The sequence below is a fragment of the Podarcis muralis genome, chromosome 11 (assembly GCF_964188315.1).
Source record: "Podarcis muralis chromosome 11, rPodMur119.hap1.1, whole genome shotgun sequence".
Taxonomy (NCBI): Eukaryota; Metazoa; Chordata; class Lepidosauria; order Squamata; family Lacertidae; genus Podarcis; species Podarcis muralis.
The window spans coordinates 53467646-53487066 of record NC_135665.1 but is presented as its reverse complement, the minus strand read 5'-3'; the positions used below and the strand labels follow the sequence as shown (position 1 = coordinate 53487066).

The following is a 19421-nucleotide window of genomic DNA, read 5'->3' as shown; positions in this document are numbered from 1 at the left end:
TTATGCGTTTTCATTTCAGAGCTATAATCCACCCTCCACAGAAAATACTCCATTTGCCCAAACTTGAAGTCTTATTACATGGGGAAGAGTTCCCACTCATTAAAAGGCTTAATCACAGAGTTCAGTCTGGGGGCTACTTCACATTCCATTGTATGGGACACCCAGCAGGTTGGGGCGGGGCATAGACTGGTGGTGTGGGCAAAAGACTAAGCTTTACAGGGCTATAGCAAAGATACAATTTGGAAGGAAGCTTCATGGTTGCTTTAAACTAAAAAGCAAAAATAAATAAATAAGGGCAGTCCATCATGGACTGCTCATAGCCTTATCTAGTTTGGCCTCTGGTGCCCTTCATAACGACATAACTAGATAGGCCTACTGACACACTGTTGTTGCGCAACTGCCATTCATTTCCACAGGACTAGTGAAAAAGAAGTTCTTGGGGGACTGTGTTGTAAGTCACCTTCAAGATTTGGTATGATGAAAAAAAGAAAATAAATACCCTGTTCTCATTCCAAATGTCACTCATGTTTCCTAAAGCCCTGAAACAGGATCAGCAACCTCTATCAAGAAGCAAACAACTCTCCTTTCCTCTTCCTTTTCACCCCATCCCTAAAACCTGAGTAAATTTATTTTTACGTACACAGCAGGAAGGTTACCGTGTCATGACCTGACCATAATAATTCTCACTGATTACACTGCAGTCACCAGTGAGGTCAGAGGTAATCAATCAGAAGCTCTCCAGATGGTGAATTTAGCAAAGAAACCTTTCAGAAGTCTGATTCTTCTCACTCTTTCTCAGTGTAATTCCCTAGCGAATGACCTGAGCTCGGCAGTTACACTTAGGAAAGAAAAATTTGGATCAAAAAAATGTCGCTTCCTACCAGCGTTTCAGCTGCCTCAGAACTGCAAAGGATTTGAGTAGAGTGCTGGGTTTCTGTGCCAACTCTAAGTACCTAATTTGATTCCCTTATATGCTCCTTTGATTTCCTTTAGAACACTAACTGCACATGGCATAGTCAAAAATAGTTCTTGTTATTTCAGTAAGAAAAGAGTTTCCAAATGTAAAGGTGAACATTAAAAAACCTAGGGGGGCGTGTGGGATTTGACTGGTGAAAAACATGAAACCCTAATAGCCCTGTTCCACGAGAGAAACAAAGAACAATATGGGTGCTGATATCAAAGAGATGGCATGAAAACCACCCAAGTGATTAAGACTGCTATAGAGAGGAAGTTACAGATTAAGATAAAGTGGGCAAGGGCATATCTGCAATTATGGGGATCATACAAGATCACCAGAGATAAGATTAAACGGCTTAGTACAGCAAGAACCACATATAACACAATGTGATTGGATATCAACTACATTTGATTCATGTACGATTTACTAACGGGTGGTCAACAATAATGACACTTGGGTGTACAGATCTAATGTAATGCAGAGTTCAGGTTGTTTTCCCAATCAAGCATATAATAAATCGCAATAACTGACTATACGTAGTACAGTACATTACCCCTGCAAATGAATCATTTAATTACTATCACTATCGAAGACATGTCCTTTGCACAAGTGCCTGTGGTTTAAAGAATTTTATTTGGTAATGTAATATGCATTCTGAATTTCACAGAATCATAAGCAATGAAAAAGAAAATGCTTACTTTTTTGCACTTAAAATATTGAATAAAGTACATTAAGAATCTGCTACTTCATTTGCCAGAGACAGTGTTGAATGCATGTCAAAAAATCTAGTCTTCACTTAATTAAATACATGTAAGGCACTATTTAATATTTGCTGAATATAGCTAGGCTTCAATAAAAACAGTGCCTAAGTTATGTGACTTTATGGTATAAAATAAAGTCACATTGACAAATTGTGGTTGTGCTTATTCTACAAGCTCTTAAAATGGCATCTGCAGATGTTAACATGCTCATATGAAATTATTTGTATTCAGTTACCCTGTTTAGAAATACAGGGCACACTCGCCGGGGGGGGGGGGGGGGGCTCTCGTATTGGAAAGGAATAGGAGTTACATGAACACGCAACTGTGCTCCCATTTAGTCTGCCACTTTCAATGGAGCATTTACAGCAGAATATCTCCATAGACTGAACTCATTATACAGCCAGAAAAAGTAAGATCTTGTAACCTGTTCTTGAATCATCTGTGCCTTGGCAGAAAACAGAACCAACACTACAGAATTAATTTGTCTACAGACCAAAAAAGCAATATTTCTTAAACTGAGTTTATGACTTAAGTCAGTACCATGTGCAATTAATACAAAGGACAGTAGTAATATAGCAGTAGCCATGACCAATTCAAATACTGAGTTAACAAGACACAAAACAGGGGGCAAGATGGACAGGGGTCTTGAAAGGAATAGGTGCAGTGTAGCTTTTACTCTGCATTACACCTGTAAGGAGAACTTCATTACTAGGTGAATCTACTAGGTGAACTGAAGCAATAAAATTTAACGTTGGGGTGAGAGGTAGAGGAATAAAGCCAACAATCGCAACCTTATTGTACAAAGAGCCCAGCAAACATTTCTATTTGCTGCATGTGAATACCTGTCCGCCTCCTTACTATCAGATCAGTCACAGGCTGCCTTGTTTTAATTTCAGTTGTTAAAAAATATTTATCCAGATACAAAAATAAACGCACTGCAAATTACAAGTTGTCAGGGTTAAAAATCTACTTCTATTTGTGTGGGGGAGGATAAGAGAACAGCACAGACATGAATCATTCTCAGTAATTTGAGTGTTTCCATGACATCAATGGGCACTCGTCCAGGACTCTGTCGAAGTCTGTGAGGTACCAAAGAGACATAGCAACCAGCAGGAGATTGACTTTTTTTTTAGGATTATGCTCCTTGTAAAGATTTCATCTGTAGCATCCACTTTTACCACCAAATAGATAGCTTTGGAGATCATGAGTGAACACATTTCATTCTAATAGTGTAAGCCTTTAACTTTCATTGCATCTTTATTTTTGCTCTCAAATCCAACCAGATTCCTCCCAGTTAAGAACAAAATAATCAAAATTTACAAGAAACCCTTTGGAGATGAGTGTGTGCTTGGGTATCTGTGTGTTTCTGTGTTTGTATATATTCACTATCAATTGTCATTATGGAACGAACAGACTTTTTTTTGTAAATGACATTTCGTTTTGTGGAAGGGGAAAAAATCATTTGTAAAAAAAAAAAAACCTGTCCATTTAAAATTAGCTGCACTCTTTATGTTGATTTTCTGCTTAAAATTCACTGGCACATTTGTTTCAGATAATAAAATTTGAAAGAGTGTTGATAATATGCTAGAGTAGGCTCTTTAAGTAACTATTTGTGTGCATGGTTTTGCTTTTTTTGTTTTTTAAAGAAAGATCAACCAGAATTTCTATGCTTACTTTACAATATTGCAACATTATCAGGTGCTGCTGAAACCCAGCAATCCAGGATGTCTATTTCTTAACTGGGGTGGTACAAACGATTGTTTATTTTTAAATGGATCTGTTTTAAAAAGAAAGAGTCTACAGCAATGTAGAAACTCGACGCATTCACTGCGGAATTTTCGACTCAACCCTCCTGTACTAGAATGCGGCAGTCGCTGCGGATATTTTTTGGCACGAAGACAATGGTGGAAGTGCCAAGCCCCATGGCTACAACTACTCAAAAGAGGCATAAGGGTAGCATTAATCGCTCAAGTCTTTTACTGCACAGAGTACTGCTGTCCATCTTTTTTAAATAAATAAAAAATCTAATGTACTCGTTAATATATATATTTTTTGTATGAACTGGGGAGGGTAGGGTATTGAAATTCCAGCCAATAGCAAATCTTGTCAAATATCTGATTAATTTGTTTTTTTTCCCTTCCCTTTGACCAAAGAAGACCAATACCATGTCAATTGCTAACACAAAAGATCTATTTTTACATGATGGTAGTATGATAATCAAAACCAGGGTTTCGAACGAGAGGCTGACTCACAGCAATAACACATATATTTTGCAAGTAGGAAATATATTATCAATAATACTAATGCCTTTTAAAATAAATAAATACACTCCAGTCAAAATACATATAAAGAGAAGCAGGCTTTGAACTGCCAAGGCTCTTCTCCAAGGCATAATCCACACCCGTGCACCCAATAAACACCCGAAAAATAAAAAGGAAGCCTCTCTAAAATGAACTCAATTGACTGCTTACTATGCATTTGCAAGCATATGAGATGTACTGTAATAAAGAGCAAGAGAGTCAGAGAAAAAGAGAAGCAGTATAGGATTTCCAATCAGTCAATGAAGAAGCCAGTTGCCTCTCCATGGTGTGCTTTGAAAAATTAATCGAATTAAGTAGAAAATTTAAGCAACTTGCAAAGAATAAATGCAAGTCATCTAACTCTCACACATAGCATTTTTCTTTTGCTCTGAAAGATAGGGCACCTTGTTTTTACTCTGCCATGGAAAATAATGAGGCACAGGGCAACTCCTTTCTGTCTGCTGAGGGAACTGGAGGAGCAGCTATTGTTGTGAGGGATTTTGCTTCAGTGTTCATGTTGATCTTACATCTTAAAATTCTCCGAGACTTGGGCTCAAGCTGCAAAATCCAGATACAATTGCAAATGATCCCAGATGTAGAGTTTTCAGCTTCAGTTTGGCTTTAGATGAAACCATGATGGTCAACAAACTTCTGATGTGCTTGGATTGCGAACTTCTCAGCTGGGGGACTGCTTCTGTCTGGGCCCAAGCTCTTATTTTTACTGCAAGACATTGCCTTTTCCTACTGAGTTCCACTATAAATAAAAATCACCAGGAACTGAAAAATGAAAATCCATCGAAGTAGAACAGAGAAGTGGGGGAGGTTTTTTCCTCCTTTCCTTTCCTTTTTTTCTTTTTTCTTTGCTTAACTTCAGCGTCTCTCATAGACTTGAGTAGCTATGGTGGTGTACATGGGCGGCTCATGCTTGGAAAGTGAGACAATCTTGTCCTGGCTGGCAATCCCATTTTAAAAAGCAACTACCAATTACAGGGTTCCAATTAAAATAAGAGTGTAGATATGCAGCTGGCTACATGATGGCCCAAGTGCCTTTAAAAACCGCTTAGCTGAATTATTTCCATTCTTTTTTCTATGCACATCGTATAGACAAAAAAGGTACATACTCCCCCCGCCCTTTAGTACATATTGCACTTTGGGGGTTTTTCCACATCAATCAGTCAGCACAATATTACATGAGCAGGCTCGCCCTCTCTTAGTGCCCACCCCCACAATTGCAGAAACCTCCCAGAACTGCTCTAAAGGACCCTCCAGAGAGGATTATTAAATGTTCAACTCTAAAAACTTATTCACCAGCATGTAGTGTGGTAGGTATTGCTCACATCTCAAGAGAGGCTAACTGTCCTTTTGGACCACACAGCAATAATAGAGAAGTCGCCCAAAGCTTGGTATCTTACTGATACCAAATGCAGCTGGCTGTCAAAAGAAATCCAGCACTGCAGAGAGCCACAGGAATTGTTTGATACAGAACTTAATTTCAGTCCAACGCTGGCTTGATTCAGACATCACCAAAGTCTGAACCATGGTTTTAAGAAATAGGAATCTGCAGCAGATTCACATGGTGCCCCTCTGCTCTTACATGAAGATTCCCTACTCTGTTTCCTTGTTTGTTCTAACCAAAGCTCATCATTACATCTCAATCATCACACTCTGTTAGCCAGTGGTGGCTCACATAGGAGGTGGAGGCAGTGAGATGCAGTGTTGAGCTCACTGGGATACAAGCAGGCCAGCCAACAGCAGCCTAGAACTCCTCCATCCTTCCTGCTTCACTCCACAACATCCCCACAACACCACTGGGAGATTCTTGGTGCCTCCACTACCCTGCCGAGGAACCACTGCTATTAGCAGTAACCAGGACTTGTCTGAAAACCATGATCTGAAATGGCATTTGGTTGCCTCTAACCACAGTTTACCCAAATCAGGCATCAGAGTGAATTATGGTTCATATTAAATACAAACTGGATGACGGAAACAGCAAGCAAGAAGCTCCCAAATCTATGGTGCACTCATGATCTCCAATCCATTGTTTAGAGCAGGCATAGGCAAACTCGGCCCTCCAGATGTTTTGAGACTACAATTCCCATCAGCCTTAACCACTGGTCCTGTTAGCTAGGGATAATGGGAGTTGTAGTCCCAAAACATCTGGAGGACCAAGTTTGCCTATGCCTGGTTTAGAGATTAGGTTTTGTGACATCTGAATTGAACAATTGTATTAAACATCCCAAGTCAGCAGGATATTAGAATAACTTTAGAGGCGCTAAAAGAATTGCAGATGCTCCAGAGTTATTGGGGTGGGAGGAACACTGAAGAATGCTGGTGTTTTCACAGAGTGAAAGACTTCAGTATATACACTGACATGCAATAAAGATTGATTGTTTCTAAAGAGACATTGCAGTGCCAGTGCAACGTGCTATTACAACAGAAGATAGTACAGTTTTACAGAGCCACCAGAAGACAAAGGAAATGAAAGCCTTAAAGCTGCACTTAACAGAAGGATGCTTCCAGGTGGGCAGTTTTTCAGGTGTCAAGCTGATTCAATGCACCTCACACCACGCACAGGACTGTGCCAATTCCTGTGTTGACCCTATTCGTTTAAAGAAGGGGTGGCTATTGTGCGGCCCTCCAGGTGTCGCTTAACTCCAAGTCCTATGAACCCTAGCCAACATGGCCAACAGTCAGGGACGATGGGCACTGTAGTTCAGCATCTGGAGGGCATCCAGGTTTAAACAGAGGCATTGCAAAATTGGCATGTGTGGAATAAGTGAAAACTGTCCAAGAACCTGCCATTGATTGAACATCCCCCGAGATGCTTTTGCCCCAGTTTCCACTTGGGTATTTTAGCATGCACACAAAACAGCCTTCAAAACAGACAGTACTTGGAGAAATCCTGAAGTTAAACCCAACACAGAACACTGTTGACCTAAGTGCATGTAACACAGTACTTGCTCATTATTTTGGTAGCTGGTTAATCCAAATTATTGCTTCTCAACAGTCTTCCCATTCGTGGTTTATTCCTGCATAACTGATAGTCATTGTGTAATCGATAGTCATTGTGCTGCCACCACTGCTGTTTTAAGATCAAATTGATACTGCAACATTAGCAAAGTTGCTAGATTGCAAGAGGGAAGGGCTGTTTCACATTTTAATGAACATTTAAGGAAGGAAGGAAGGAAGGAAGGAAGGAAGGAAGGAAGGAAGGAAGGAAGGAAAGAAAGAAAGAAAGAAAGAAAGAAAGAAAGAAAGAAAGAAAGAAAGAAATTGAAGAAATGAAAAGGGGCAACCTTAGTCACACAGAAGAAGCCCAGCTGAAGACTCAACCAGTAGAGTTCTGATAGAAATAAAAGCAAATATACCGTATTTTGCTGTGTATAAGACGCCCCATGTATAAGACAACCCCTATTTTTTTAAACCCAAAATTAAGAAATTAAGTTGTTTAGCTTTTGGGGGAGGTGGGGGAGGTCACTTCTGCCAATCGCTCACCTGCCTGCCCACCACTGCCAATTGCTTGCCACAGCCACTGCCGATTGAACACCTTGCCGCATTGGTACTGGAGCTGGATGGAGTTGACCTCTCTTTAGGCTCAAGTTTACATCTCGGGATGGGGTGTTCTCCTTGACTCACCTATCTGTGGCAGTAGCAATGGCTAGCAGTGTCTTTAATCAGTTTAATCAAATATATCATCTGCAACAGCAGACCTTGCCTCACTTACTAATGGTGTGAACAAGAGACAGGACCTTTTCCATTGTGGCCCCTTATCTGTGGAACTCTCTGTCATGAGAGCCTTGGGGGGGGGCTTCTTCCCTGTTTTCTTTTCTTAAAAGTCTTTAATCTATTCTGCCTTTAGCAAAATGGTAAGATGGACTTTAAATTGCTACCGCTTAATGTCTGATTTATTTATTTACAAAAAAGTGATACTATTAACTTGCTTTTCTGAAGAGTTTTATGCTGTTGTTTCAGTCTTAATGTATTAGATAATATTTATTTTAAAACTTTTATGAACTGCTTAATATTTTAAAATCCCCAAGTGGCCTACAGTCTAAAAACAAACGTTGAAACTGAAACACAACTTAAAACCAGCAAAACAGCAGTATAAAAACACACAAAAGCATATGGAGCAGAAATTCAGAAGACTCAAAAATGTAAAACAGGATCCAGTCTTTTGGGTCAATGAAAGTCTGAGCAAACCAGTGTTACTTAAAAATGATTTAATATGATTATAAGCCACCTTGGAAAAACTTTGTGCTCTGAAATGTGGCACAGAATTTCTACCAAAAAAATAATAATTACAGTACTTCCTGGACACTATTTCCCCACATCTAATACAATGATAACGGTAAGACACCCCCACCAAAAAAAACCCTCTCAGCCAGTTTATAATCTTAATATCTGATACTAATGCATAAGCACCACATAATGCAATGTACAGTATTTTGTCATGCCTTTTTTTTAAAGTTAGTACCAATAAATATTTGTCTAGCATTGACAAATCAGGTTTCCTAATGGATCAACAACCTCAATGCTTACAGAGCATACATATATTGTTTGTGTCACAAAGAACACTAGGGAGTCACAGCCTTAAATTGTGCTTGAACAATACTACCATTTTTTAAAAGAAAATGGTAAGTAAATAGTTCTGAATATCCTGGACTGGAAATAGTAATGCGTTCAATAGATGCAGGAACTGAAAACAATACAGATATAATATGGTCCTTCAATTAAGGCTTAACAAAACAAATTTGTTACTATTCGGTAGCCTTGAAAGCAAGCCTATTTCTTGGGTTAAAAAATATTTTACCACCATGATTGATCTCTAAATTTGTCTGCTTTTTCTAGGCAAAATAAACTCAATAAACAAGAAGATTTCACTCATGTAGCACTCTATACCTCAGTCCCAATGTCTGGGAGCAGAGAGTTCCTGATTATCCACTACAGTACAGCTTATTTTACATCTGAAATACAAATGTATTTTCACCAGTCATCTAAATCTCAGGATTTGAAAGCTTGGGGGGGGGGGGATATTCAGGAAAATTTGTTGTTTTTTAGTCGTGTCCGACCCTTTGTGACCCCATGGAGCAGAGCACGCCAGGCACTCCTGTCTTCCACTGCCTCCCACAGTTTGGTCAGACTCATGTTGGTAGCTTCGAGAACACTGTCCAACCATCATTCAGGAATGAGATGCAGGTGCTCACTAGCCCCAGTAAAAGTGAAAAAATAAAATATGCCGTTCAGGCAAAAAAATACCCATTCACAGTGGGTTCAGGCTCTCACCTTAGTCATCAAATAAATATAGGATTTTTAAAAATCTATATCTAGGTCCCTAGTACACTATTTAAAGCAGGAATACTGTGATCAATTTAAGCACCATCCTTTATTTCACACCCCAAGCCCACCAAGTGTCAAAATATCACACAAAGCATGAGCCTAAACTTCCATGGTCTCTTATATCTCTCAGTGTCCCTGGAAGTGACTAATCCAGTAGCATGTCAATTAGGCAACGGAAAGGGGGCGAGGGCTGTATTTCAGGGGTAAGAAGCAAATCCAGGAGAACCTGGAGTAGCCCCATTGCCCATAAGGCTTTCATGGACCGTTGATCTCATTTTTGTTATGGTTGAACAGTGGTCCAAGAAACCTACCTATTACAAGAAGCTTACTTTTATCTCAGTATTTTTAAGCCTAGTTCAAATGCAGATATAAGCACCTGCTCTTTCAAGCCTCTGGAACGTCTGGATTAAAAGCAAAGTATAGACCTGGGAGAAGAGCTAGTGGAAGAGAACTGGAAGAAATTTAAAGACTATTTGCAAAAGTATTGTAAATTGTATGAATGTTAGAATGATGCAAGATATAAAGATAACACGGCATTAGTGACATAGCTGAAAGGAGTATGCAAAAAGAATAAGAACAAAGGTGAAGTTAGAATAAGGTTATGTCTAACTTAAATAATTGATAATAAAGGGAAAAATTTAGAGACATGATGGTTGAAATGTATAATACAAAATAAGATTTGAAAGAGGGTGAAGTATTGCTGAACAAGATTTTGTGAAGGGGAACACAGAAAAGGGAGATGTGAGGAAGTCTGGAAGGAGGGTTATGAAAATAATATCTAAGAAACTGTTTTTTTTATGTTTTGTTTTCCATTTTTTTATGTCTTTTTTCTTCTATTTTGCATGGGGGGGTTTTCACTGAACTTTTTTCGCTACTGGTTTTTTTTTTTATTGATTGTGATGGTGTTTTTTCTTTTTGGTTGTGAATGTGAAGTTTGTTTTATTGTTTAAAAACTTTAATAAACATCTTTTTAAAAAAATAAATAAAAGCAAAGTAACCCATCATTGGTTAGGGGCCAGCAGGCCAAGAGACTCAATATTGCTGGTGCTTGATTAAGTATCTGGAAACTTTGGCTTTTCGGTAAACAAGGAAGGCACAGCTATCTTAAAACAACTGAGTTACAGATTTCTGAAGTCATGAAAGGAACAGAATTGAAGGAAGACAATAAGCATTGAAAGCCACTAGCTTAGATGGTTTTTAAAAAGGTTAGGGAGATTCATGGCAGGTAGACATCGATGGACTGGTAGCCATGACAGTGAAGCCATATACAGAGCCAGTATACCTCTGAAGATGTTGCAGATAAAGTAACTAGTGAAGATTGTGGTCTTCATAACCTGCTTGTGGGTTTCCTAGAGGAATCTGGCTGACCCCTGTAGGAAGGCAATTGCTGGATTAGAAGAATTACTGGTCTGATCCAGCAGACAATTCTTGGGATTCTTAACCATCATGAAGTCCATGCACAGATACTTTAGATCACTACTGCTTCTTTGATCCAGTTTTTTTGTTTGGTAAAACAAACCATGTGGGTCAGCAAATGGCTCAGAATATCTATTTTTAAACCTTATCTTTAGGCTAGTGGATAAATCCACTGTTTGGATCATTATGAAGAGCAATTCCCATTCTGGCCAGAGGGCTGTCTTTTGTCCTAAAAGTAAACCAGGTTTTGTAATCTCAAATTTTCACACCATTATGCTGCTGCCTGAGGGCTTGGAGCGCTGCTGCCAGTCAGAATAGAAAATAGTGGGTCCGGTGGACCAGCAGTCTGCTTCCAGATCCACACCACACATTTCAAGCACACACAGCACTGATTTAAAGCACACGACTTCCTCCAAAGAATGATGGGAAATGTACTTTGTTAATGGTTTGTTATGTACCCAGGATTCTTTGGGGAATGTCATGTGATTTAAATGTGCAGTGGATTCACTTTAAGTGTATGGTGTGAATTTGCAGTGTAAGTCAGCTTTATCTGTCCATATAATGAACGAAAGGACAACATGGTAAATGGGATGTATTGTATAGAAGACTAAAGGATGCACATGGAGAGGGGCAAATCCCAGAATCTTAGAACAGTTGTAAGTCATTTAGTCCAACTCTCTGTGTGTATCTGTCATTCTGCTGGTGCATCTCTGGTCCTAACATAATGGAAGTATAAGGATGGCCTGGTAAAAGGAGGCAGGATGGAGCTTTATAAAATTATTTCAGTTAATTTTAGGCATGATGTAAAATTTGCCCCACTTACCTGTTCGCTTGGTGCCAGCATGATCCACTATTCTCAGTGCTGCCAGTTGACATTTTAAATCCCCCCCTTTACTTTCACCCACAAGTCTGAGAGCCAGAAGCACGTATCTCCCTCCAATCACATGGCCAAACTCTATTTGCTGTGTGTGTCCTCATAAACCCAGATCAGAGGGAGGGCAATAAATGTTACCACCTGCCCTTGCTCTGGTGATTCATGGGTTAAAAAAAAAGGCACCAGGAAACTTTGTCACTGTCTGCCCCAATAAGAGGTGACCTGAGAAAGCACCCTCTGTGTACACATGTAGGCAGCAAGCACTTCAAAAATGCATTATCGGCACTAAATGCATTATAACAATTTCAGTGGAATATGCTTTAGAGCATGGGTAGGCAAACTAAGGCCCGGGGGCCAGATCCAGCCCACAGATGGTCCGGGAATCGGAGTGTTTTTACATGAGTAGAATGTGCCCTTTTATTTAAAATGCATCTGTGGGTTATTTGTGGGGTATGCCTGGTGTTTTACATGAGTAGAATGTATGCTTTTATTTAAAATGCATCTCTGGGTTATTTGTGGGGCATAGGAATTTGTTTATATATTTTTTTCAAAATATAGTCCAGCCCCCCACAAGGTCTGAGGGACAGTGGACCGGCCCCCTGCTGAAAAAGTTTGCTGACCCCTGTTTTAGAAACACAAATAGTATGGGATGGGGATAAAGATGTAAAATTTTCAGAAATTTTGAAGACAGGGGGAGGGGGAGGGAAGACACACATTTTGGGGGTTTTCTCCACAGGTGTCAAGCAAACAAAAAGAGAGAGGAGAGGAAGAAAGCATCAATGAACGCCACATGAAATGTAATCAGACTCTTTTCCTAAGCTATCACAATCAATTTCTGTTTCTTTACATTGTCATCATATTTAACATGGATTTCTAAAAACTGAAGGCTTGCCCAGATTAAAACTAGCTCCTGAGCTTTTACATGTTAGTTTATTTCCTGATTTGGTGTGAGTATTTCCAAAGACAGACCAGTTTCACGTGCTGCAGAAGATGGAGCTATCTGAAGTAGGTAAGAGTAGGAAGAGGAGGCCTTGCCACCATGTTGCAGGAGGGATATGCTTGGCAGAATCCCAGACTGTACTCATTTGATCAAATAGCTGAAGATGCTCTGTATTCTGAAACATTTGAGAGTACCTTTCAAGTACCAAGCCCTAAGTGGGCTGCTTGCTTTATAACCCTGTCAAATTCAGAAACAGTAATATAGACACTTTCATTTCTGCCTTTAAATCTTGGATCCAACAGATTTGCAGCTGCATGAATGGGATGGAAACAAAATTATATTGCTCTGTACTTTTCCCCAGTCCCAATCCTTTGAGGCCTAGTCAAGAGGACAGAAACAGATCTACCAACTAGGCCAACAAGCAGAAGGTCACAATCAAAGAAGGCGCTGAATCTTTCTTTCTTCTCTTGTTGTCAATGTGAGCTCCAAGAAGCAGAAATGCATCTTGCTCTTGCATTTGAGAGTTATACTCTCAGTGTACAAGTGAGGACTTGCTTGCCCTCAGTGTACAGAAATTGTTGGCTTGCTGATCAGAAGGTTGGCGGTTCAAATCCACATGACGGTGGTGAGCTCCCATTGCTCTGTCCCAGCTCCTGCCAACCTAGCAGTTTGAAAGCACACCAGTGCAAGTAGATAAATAGGTACCACTGCGGCGGGAAGGTAAATGGCATTTCCATGCACTCTGGCTTCTGTGACGGTGTTCCATTGCGCCAGAAGCAGTTTAGTCATGCTGGCCGCATGTCCCGGAAATCTGTCTGTGGACAAATGCCGGCTCCCTTTGCCTGAAGTGAAATGAGCACCACACCCTTTGACGGGACTTAACCGTCCAGCGCTTCTTTACCTTTACCTACAGAAATCGCAATGGTCTGATACTGTACATAGTCTTGCATAAAGGTCTTCCTGATACACGGTTTTAGAATTTTTTTAAAAATTTTTTTGCTGGGGCGGGTACATATATACGTAAGTGCCCTGTCTTAAATATTTGCTCATCATCCTAAAAGAAATATATATATATTTATATATAACATAACATTTTTTTCCATTGGAAGGGGAGGCTTGGGAGGGGGGGGCAAGACCCCTGCCAAATTATGCTGGCATTTTTCTTCAGGCCATCACATGAGAACGATGTCGTATGTACAGCACCTCCAAAAGGCATCTACATCACATACCAAATGTATACATGCCCCAGGAGTGGGGAGCAAGCTGTCTTTCGGGGGAACTTGTTCACCATAACCAATCTTCTCATGGAGAAACCTCTGATAGACAATTTGCCCCAAATAGCCCAGGCCTCTCCACAACGCAGTTGGAAAACCATTGCACTAGGTGCACCCAAGAGTGCACTGCGGGATTCAGAGAATATGCTGTAGGTGCAGATATACTCTGCCTCCACGGTTAGAGGTAGCAATGCTTCTGAATACCAGTTGCCAGAAAGAAGCCCCAGGAGGGGAGAGCGCTGCTGTGCTCAGGTCCTGTTTGCAGACTTCCCATGGGCATCTGGTGAGAACAGAGTTCTGGACTACATGGGCTTCTAGCCTGACCCGGCAGGTCTATCCCTATGTTTTTACACACCACAAACTTGAAAGCAGTTTAAAAACAAAACGTCGAAGCAAAAGTGCCTTTATCAGATGTGCTTAGATATTATCACAGATAAATAGGCAAAGATTCATGGGGCTGTTTAGGGTGTGTGTGTACAGGTCTATACGTACCTGTGCTATATGTACACATGCCAGGCAGGGAAGGAGGATTTTTAAAAGATGCAATACAATGATTGACCTTGATTCTTTGCATCCATATTTGAAAAGCAAATATAGAATGCTATGTCTTGCTTTTATTTTGCCTACACTGTTCATTTTAGTGCAATATGTATTACTTTACCAATCCCAGCTAACTTTACCTCTCCTCCTTCAGAGCTGCCTTATTGGTAATTTTTAAAGTGCTCACGGTGACAAGCTATCACTAGGAAAATACACTAAGTTTGGAACATGTCTAAATCCTCACATATTCTAACTGTGCTTCATCTATTTCAGCACTTTGTACTATTCACAGCACCCTGAAATCAAACTATATCCATTAAAGGAATTGTGATCATATTAGGGTATCCAAATAATGAGTGTTTCACAGTGCTGTGTGGTTAGCTTTTGTAAGAAAATACTAAAAATAATTCAGCAATTTATACTTTAACCTTGTTGGCAAATGGACATCTACTAATGATAATATAAGAAACCAATAATTCAGATAACATCAGTGCTTTTTTCTAAAAAAAAATATTTAGGGGTACTCTCATTTTCTTACTCGCATTGAAATACTGCCCCTCAATCAGGCCAAACTTAGATTCACAAAATGTTTAGGGGTGTGCGTACCCCCTGCGTACCCACAGGGGAGAAAGCACTGGATAACATAATTGGCAAACAAGGGAATTGTGATGGCCTGGGATTCCGAGTCTGAGAGCGATCCGGAGGAATCCCAGCCGGCACAGGAGTCCCGCCTCCAGGGCCGGCTGAACTGGGGCAAGGCCTAGATGCTGAGGAAACTCAAGAGCAGGCACCAGGTGAAATCATTCAGGCCCCAGAGGTGCTGGAAGACTCAGTGGCTACAGGTGAGCCTCCCCCGGGGCCCAGTAACCCTTCGGCCTCTCCTGATCTGCAGAGGCTTAGGGCAGAGAGGCGAAGGGAACTGGTGTCTCCCAGGAGGAGTGCTCGCCTTAAGGCCAAGAGAGGCGGGGCTTCTGGGGGCCGGGACCGCCCCCGGCCTTAGAAGAAGATAAAGGTCAGGCAGCCCGGTCCCAGGTTGCGGGAGCAACGTCGTTGTGAAGTATCTGCTTTACCCAGTCCTTGTTCGGCACTCCCAGTGTGCCTGTTCCTCGCCCGGCTTCCTGTTTCTGACTCTCCGGTGTTCCTGTTCCTCGCCTGGACTCCTGCTTCTGCCCTACCAGTGTTCCTGTTCCTCGCCTGGCTTCCTGCTTCTGCCCTACCATCGTTCCTGCTACCCCGCCCGGCTCCCTGTTGATCTTGGCCTACAGTAATAGTACCTTATCCCCCCTGGGACCAGCACAGTTTGCTCCCGCCCCTCCCGCACTCCCTCTTTGTTGGGGTGCGTTCGGGAAGAGTCAGAGGCCATGGCTGACCAAGCGGCTACATTGTTGGCAATAGCCCAGGAGAACCAGGGCTTGAGGCACACCGTGCAGCAGCTCAGTAACGTGGTTACGGCACTACAGCAGCGTTTGGACGCCCTACCGGCTCCTGGGGCCGACGCCCCGGCTTCTGGCAAGTACCCAGTGGCCTTGCCTGAGAAATTTGATGGGGCCCCGGCCAGCTTTCCCATGTTCCTTGCCCAGGCCAAGCTGTATATTCAGGGGCGCGCCCGGAACTTCCCTGACGACCGCACCAAGGTGCATTTTTTGATTAGTTTGTTAAAGGACCAGGCGGCCAAGTGGGCGTTGCCGCTGCTCAGGCAAGACTCCCCCTTGCTGGCAGACTACGGGGGGTTTTGCAATCTGTTGGAGGCCGCGTTCGGCAACCCTCAGAAGGAGAGTCAAGCCAACTGGGCGATTCGGCGGTTGAGACAGGGCAAGTCCAAGGTGGCTGCATACACCACAGAATTCCGGCTGCTGGCACAGGACTTGACCTGGAACGACTCTGCTCTTCGGGACCAGTATCTCGAGGGGCTTTCAGATGAGATACTGGACCAGCTGGCCACAATGGAACGCCCCACCACGCTAGACACCCTTATTCAACGGAGTCTACAGATAGACGATCGGCTAGAGGACCGGCGTCAGGCTCGGGGCTGCCGGCACCTCCAGTTCTCGGCCCCAGTGTCTACCAGCAGCCCCACAGGCCCAGCTGAGTCATTGGAGGAACCCATGCAGCTTGGGGCAGTGCGGCCACGCCTCTCCCCCGCAGAGAAGTCGCGGCGTCGGGAGGGGAATCTATGTCTCTATTGTGGCGGAAGCGGACACTATGCACGGTCCTGTCCTGAGAAACCGCCAACCCCAGTAGCTGATGGCCCTGGCTACCTGGGGTCCCAAACAGCACAGAATGGGGCCGCACCAATTGAATTACAACACCTTATGGTTCCGGTACATCTATACCCTCCAGGAGGGCCATGGATTCTTACCCATGCTCTGGTGGATTCAGGGGCAACCCGCTCTTATATGGACGCTGCTTTTGCTGCCCAGCATCGGGTGCCACTTCGGAACAAGCCAGAACCGGCACAGGTGGAGGCAATCGACGGACGGCCACTGCGTTCGGGCGCCGTCACTCAAGAGACCCAGCCTCTGGTCCTGTGCCTCCAGCAGCACCGTGAGATGCGAACTCTGGATATTGCCTCCATGCCCCGGTTCCCCCTGGTGCTTGGGATGGACTGGCTAGAGGCTCACAATGTGCAGATTGACTGGGTCAAACGGACTGTACACTTCCCAGACCCCAGTTCTCCTGCTGAGACTGAGATGCTAGCAGCTGCGCCCACTGAGGAGGCTGCTGCAACGCTCCCCGCTGAGTACCGGGACTATCACGACGTGTTCGAGGAACGGGGGGCAGACCAGCTGCCGCCGCATCGGTCCTTTGACTGCGGCATAGACCTCCAGCCCGGAGCGCCTCTACCGGTGAGTCGCTTATACTCGTTAACAGAGCCAGAGCGCGAGGCTTTGCAGGACTTCTTGCGCAAGAACCTGGAGCGTGGGTTCATTAGACCTTCTACCTCGCCCACTGCTGCGCCAGTGCTCTTTGTTAAAAAGAAATGTGGGGAGCTCCGCCTTTGCCATGATTACCGGGCCCTGAACAAAATTACCATCCCGGACCGGTACCCCTTGCCCCTTATTTCGGAGTTACTGGAGCGGGTGCAAGGGGCGCAGGTGTTCACCAAGCTAGACCTCCGGGGAGCCTACAATTTGATTCGGATCCGTGCCGGGGATGAGTGGAAGACAGCATTCGGGACCCGGTACGGACAGTTCGAATACCTGGTTATGCCCTTTGGTTTGTGCAACGCGCCTGCTGTGTTCCAACGGTACATCAACCACGTGTTCCAGGACTTGCTAGACAAGTACGTGGTGGTGTACTTGGATGACATTCTGGTTTACTCCCGTGACCCGGCGTGCCACGAGGGCCATGTCCGGACCGTGCTGCAGCGCTTGCGCGAGCATCGTCTGTATGCAAAGCTCAGCAAGTGCGAGTTCCATCAGCAGTCAGTGGACTTCCTGGGTCATCGACTCTCACCAGGTGGGGTGCAGATGGATCCTGGGAAGGTGGCAGCGGTTCGAGAATGGGCGGCACCTCGGAACCGCAAGGACCTACAGCGTTTCCTGGGGTTCGCCAACTATTACCGGACCTTCATTGCGGATTATGCTCACCGCACCACCCCGTTGACCCGGCTTCTGCGCCCCAAGACGCCGTTTTCCTGGGACAAGGAGGCGGAGGAGGCATTTCAAGGGTTGAAGGCCTGTTTCCAGAGAGCGCCAATCTTGCAACATCCGGATCCTTCTCGACCCTTTGTGGTAGAGACTGACGCCTCCAGTACGGCTCTCGGTGCCGTCTTGTCTCAGCAGCACGAACCGGAAGCGCCACTCTTACCCTGCGCCTTCTATTCCCGCCAGCTCCTTCCAGCGGAGCGTAACTATACCGTGTGGGAGCGGGAACTACTGGCCATCAAGGTGGCCTTTGAGGTTTGGCGCCACCATCTTGAAGGAGCAAGACACCCGGTGGAGGTGAGAACCGACCACCGGAACCTGGAATACCTCCAGACCACCCGCAAGCTGAACCAAAGGCAGATCCGGTGGGCGTTGTTCTTTTCCCGGTTCCAGTTCCGGATCCGCTACATCCCTAGCTCCCAAAACCAGAAGGCGGATGCCCTGTCCCGGAAACCTGAAGACAACGCAGACACGGTTCAGCAAGCAGCACCCACCACGATCCTACCACCAGCTGCATTCCTGGCCACCCAGGAGGTTGAGCCACTGCAGGCTCGGGTGCGGGAACAGCAGCGGGTCGACGCTTGGGCCCAGGAACGACTCCGGGAACTGGCCGAAGGATCATGCCCTCAGTATCCAGGGCTGGTCTCGCATCAGGGTCTTCTGCTGCACCACGGGCGCCTGTACATCCCACCAGGGCCGCTGCGGGCTGAGGTTCTCCGGATGACCCATGACGCTCCAGCGGCGGGGCACTTTGGGCGGTATCGGACTACCCATCTGGTAAACCGTGAGTTTTGGTGGCCCCGTTTGAAGGCTGACGTGGCTCGCTACGTCGCTGGTTGTGACGTCTGCAGGCGGGCCAAGGGGCCTACCGGGCGACCCCCCGGCCTTCTTCAGCCGTTGCCGGTTCCACCACGTCCTTGGCACACAGTTTCTCTAGACTTTGTAGTGGAGTTACCCCCGTCTCGTGGCTGCACCTGCCTTCTAGTTTTCTCCGACCACTTCACGAAGATGGTGCACTGTGCCCCCTGCCCATCCATACCCTCAGCTAAGGAAACCGCGCAGCTGTACCTTCAGCATGTCTTCCGCCTGCATGGCCTACCTGAGCGTGTAGTGTCCGACCGCGGCGTTCAGTTCACGTCCCGGTTTTGGCGTGCTTTGCACCAGGCCCTCGGAACAGAGGTCTGTCTCTCATCTGCTTACCACCCACAGACTGATGGCCAGACGGAACGGGCGAACGCGGTGCTGGAACAGTACCTCCGGTGTTACTGCAGCTACCAGCAGGACGACTGGGTCGACCACCTAGCATTGGCGGAGTTCGCTTATAACAACGCGGTGAATGCGTCCACCCAGCAGACCCCGTTCCAAGCCAGTTAT

At 44.4% G+C, this 19421-nt stretch overlaps 1 protein-coding gene across 27 annotated transcripts in view; it reads right to left on the bottom strand.

Annotated features, from left to right (window-relative positions):
* The window catches only part of TCF4 (transcription factor 4), a 342581-nt gene that overhangs the window by 167311 nt on the left and 155849 nt on the right, over positions 1 to 19421 (bottom strand). The window contains exon 1 of one of the 27 annotated variants that reach the window (XM_077936480.1): positions 12754 to 12758. The exons of the other annotated variants lie outside the window; for them this stretch is intronic. The gene's annotated coding sequence lies outside the window, so the exon portion shown is untranslated. Of the gene's footprint in view, positions 1 to 12753; positions 12759 to 19421 lie in introns of those variants that run through there. 27 annotated transcript variants of the gene reach the window in all.